A 3,953-nucleotide genomic window follows, 5' to 3' on the forward strand; every position below is an offset into this window, starting at 1 on the left:
CCCTCTGGGCTGTGGGAGCTCCCAGCTCTCTGCTCAGACAGGGCTGAGGTCTCTGGGAAGGCAGGTGTGGTCTAGAAGATGAGGCTGCTGGGTCTTTTCTTGTGCCTGGTCACAGCTCTCCAAGGTGAGTGTCCCCAGTGTCAGACCTGTGTCCATGGGGAGGTTGTGACTGCAGGTGACTAACAGGGTGTGACTGTCCTTGTCCCCAGGTGTCCTGTGCCAGGTGCAGCTGCAGGAGTCAGGACCTGGCCTGGTGAAGCCCTAGCAGACCCTGTCCCTCACCTGTGCTGTCTCTGGATTCTCCATTACAACCAGTGGTTACAGCTGGAACTGGATCCGTCAGCCCCCTGGGAAGGGGCTGGAGTGGATAGGGTACATAAGTTATGGTGGTAACACTTACTACAGCCCATCCCTCAAGAGCCGAGTGTCCATCTCCAGAGACACGTCCAAGAACCAGTTCTCCCTGCAGCTGAGCTCCCTGACCACTGAGGACACGGCCACCTATTACTGTGCCAGAGACACAGTGAGGGGAGCTCAGTGTGAGCCCAGACACAAACCTCCTGCAGGGTGCCCAGGGCCAGCAGGGGGCGCTCAGCACACAGGAGCTCAGGTCACCCAGGAGCAGGTGCAGAGGGAGGAGAGAGCTGTCACCTCAGGCCCTGAGGTACCTGCCCAATTAGCACCTGCCCTGACTCCACCTTGCATGGAGATTCTCTAGATCTTTCTTTTCTCAGGATCTCAGAGCCTTTTCCTTCTCTAGATCAGGCTTGTCTGAAATTCCCTTAGTCAGCACAGACTACTCAACAATTTTTCCTGATGAACATTAATTTTTAGTGGTATTTCCTGCCTGGTGTTTGTAATGTGAACCTTATATGTTCAGTACCAGGGATGGATACAAGAGGGCCCTACCCCTGAGCTCCTTCCCAGCCCTCTTTGTGTCTTAATTTAAGACAGAGTCTCCCTAAGAAGTTCAGGCTGGCCTTGAACTAGTTGTCCTCCTACCTCAGCATCCTGAGTACTGGAGGTTACAGGTGAGCTCCACCTCACCCAGGTGAACTCTGTAAACATTTGATACCATGTCTCATCCCCTGAATGCTCACTGGGGTCCTGAGTCCTCTTCCTATGACTCTTTCCCATTCCCAATCTGCTCAGCATGCTTCCTGTCAAGCCTCAGGTCATAGAACACACTAGACAATTGAGCCCACATAGTGCCCAGAACCTTCCACCCCTGGAGACCTTTGACAATATCTGGAGTCAGTTTTATTTTCTCTTATGTTAGGAAAGGGAGTTTGTAAGGCAGCCAGTTGTTAGACACCATTGTAGCTGCCAAACCTCCAGCCATCACACAACACCACCCATAGCAAGGAATTATCTGAACCATATGTCTACAGACTGAACTGAGAAGCAGTGACAGAAAGCCCTGAACCTGGACAAAATGCACAGAAATATGCATATTCAGAGTGAACCTTGGTGTATGTGAGCTATCTGTCCCTCATGATGAGGCTCTGTGACACCCACACCCCACACTCAGGGCTCCAAGCTGTGTGTGGCTGTAAACAGGGGGGAGGAAGGTCTTGGAGAGAAAGGGGCTCCCTGGCAAAGACCCAGGAGGAAGGGTGGTCAGCTCTGCATGGGCTGTGGGAGCTGCAGGTCAGCTCTGCCACTGGCCTCAGGCCCCAGAAGAAATACTGTGCCCAGGACCACTCTGACCCCAGCTCTATGAGGTGACCTTGAGGCTTAGAAGCCCCAGGACAGCTGGCTGCTGGGGAGAGGGAGCTTGGAGCCTGCCTGGGTTTCCGGCCACCGTGGCTGGGTTTCAGGATCACAGACAGGGACACCTGGGCTCATTTCCCGCTCACATCAGTTCCCACCCTGGGCTGAGAGTCCAGCTCCAGTCTGGGTGAGGAAGAGCAGCAGCAATTTTCCTATTGCAGATTGTCTAAGATACTCCTGGTTCATTCCAGAAGGTTATATCCCTTTTTGGAATTTCTAAAAGATGGTGATTGAGCGTTATAACACTGATTTTGTACATGAACCTCATAGGTCGCTAAGCTATGCTCTGCCATAACTTATATCAATGCAGGCCACTACTGTTTCAATCTATAATACTTTCACATTTTTAATCATTTTTAATATTTCATTCAAGTGGTTTAAGTAAGCATAATTATGTGGTTTATTTTGGAATATTTATAGATGCATAAACAAAATGTATTGATCAGTCATTTCTTCCTGCCTGTATTTTCTATAAGAAATGTCTCTACCTGTCATCATCTTCTCAAATTATCATCTATTTTTCTTCATACTAAATACAAATACAATGATTTTCCTTTGCTTTATGTCTCTGATGACCTTATATACACCTAACTAATCATCATATTTTATGCAATACTTTTCTCACTAGTGAGCAAAAGTGTTATTTAATGTGATACACATAGACTTTTCCCCATGGCTCATTTGCCCAGTGGGTTCGTTTCTGTCTCCTGAGCCTCACTGAACCCTCAGCACTTGCTCTGGGGGCCTCCCTCAGCTCCTTCCCTGGTGGAAGCTGGGATCACTTTCCCTGAACATGGTGCCCCTCACTTTGCATTTCTAAAGGAAACACTTGAGACCACCAACACCTAAAGAGGCAGATTTATTTTGGCTCCTGACCTCAAATGCTCCAGACCATGTTCAGATGAGTCCATTGTATTTACACCTTTCCTGGCTGTGCAGGGGCAATGCAGGGAGCCCCCTGTGGGGAAGCACTCTCCTCACTGATAGGAATCAAAAGGGAGGGAGGAAGAGACAGGTCTGACTACACCCTTGAAGGGCATGTCCCCATGTCCTATGGGATCCCCTACTCCCCCACAGCTCAAGGGGCTTCAGAACAACCTTAGCAAATGGAATTTGGGAGGATAATTATGCACACCTAATCATTCTATCCCTGAACACAAAGCTTTCACATCCATCTCATAATGCAGAACACTTCACTCTTCACCCTTGAATCCCTAAATTCATAAATGCCCCAACAGAGCTCAGAAGTTCAGTGCAAAGACTTCAAAGATTCAAGGAAATCTCTACTGAACCCTTAAGATCAAAGAGGGATTCCATACTCCCAAGTCCTATCGCAGGGGTGAATATTCCCATTTGAAAAAGGAAGAGACAGAGAAGGTGAAGGGGACTGAAGCCCAGCAGGACTGACACTTAATGCAGTGCTCCATCCAGTCCTCGGGATGTTGCAGGGACAGAGGAGGCAAGACAGATAGTAACAGGAAGCAGGGTTACTTGGCGCTAGCCAGGCTCAGAGGGCACATACTTCACTGTATTCAGTCAGTGCCCCTGAACTCTGAGTTCAGGCTGTTTCAGCCTAAACCAGGGAGCTGTTACCATGGAGCCCAGTTAGTCATCTCTTATCTTTGAAATGTAAACCTCTCTGTGAAGCTCAGGCCCAGGGCCAGAGGCCACCTTAAAAAATCTTTTCTTGTCACACTCTGCAATGGTGAGCACACTTCTACAAACTATTGCATGTGTTGTTATTTATCTGAGATAGTCCATAAGTGTTTGTGAAAAACCAGCAAAGGGGTGTCCAGCACCTGTGGACACAGGTGCTGATGACTTCCAGGCCAAGTAGAATAGAGCAACAGTAAAAAAAGAAGTTTACCTACACTGAACTTGTTTTGGAGATTCTTATGTGATAGTCCTAAGATCAATTATGGTGAACATTTCTGGGGAAGATTAATAAGATTTTCTGTGGAGGAGCAGTGCCCCTATGGGGCTACTGTGGTGGGAGAGGGTTCAGGGCTCTGGGCAGCCACAGCATGCAGCCAAACTGGATCTGCTAATGCCCAAGCCTGTTCCTGTGCAGAGACCACTGTGGTGCCTGGGGAGGGTCCTCCTGCAGGTGAGGACCTGCATCATGTCCTCTCTGAGACCCAGGTGTTGCCCTCTGTTGGCTTCCCTGCCTGAAGGGGGCA

At 49.0% G+C, this 3,953-nt stretch overlaps 1 long non-coding RNA gene across 1 annotated transcript; it reads left to right on the plus strand.

The window, feature by feature from the left end:
• Window positions 1–10: 10 nt before the first annotated feature.
• On the plus strand, window positions 11–518 carry LOC107134685. The gene is made up of 2 exons (XR_001502456.2): window positions 11–124; window positions 210–518. It is a non-coding gene; the product is annotated as an uncharacterized LOC107134685 (long non-coding RNA).
• Window positions 519–3,953: the final 3,435 nt, after the last annotated feature.

This window comes from Marmota marmota, unplaced genomic scaffold, assembly GCF_001458135.2.
Source record: "Marmota marmota marmota unplaced genomic scaffold, marMar, whole genome shotgun sequence".
Classification (NCBI taxonomy): Eukaryota; Metazoa; Chordata; class Mammalia; order Rodentia; family Sciuridae; genus Marmota; species Marmota marmota.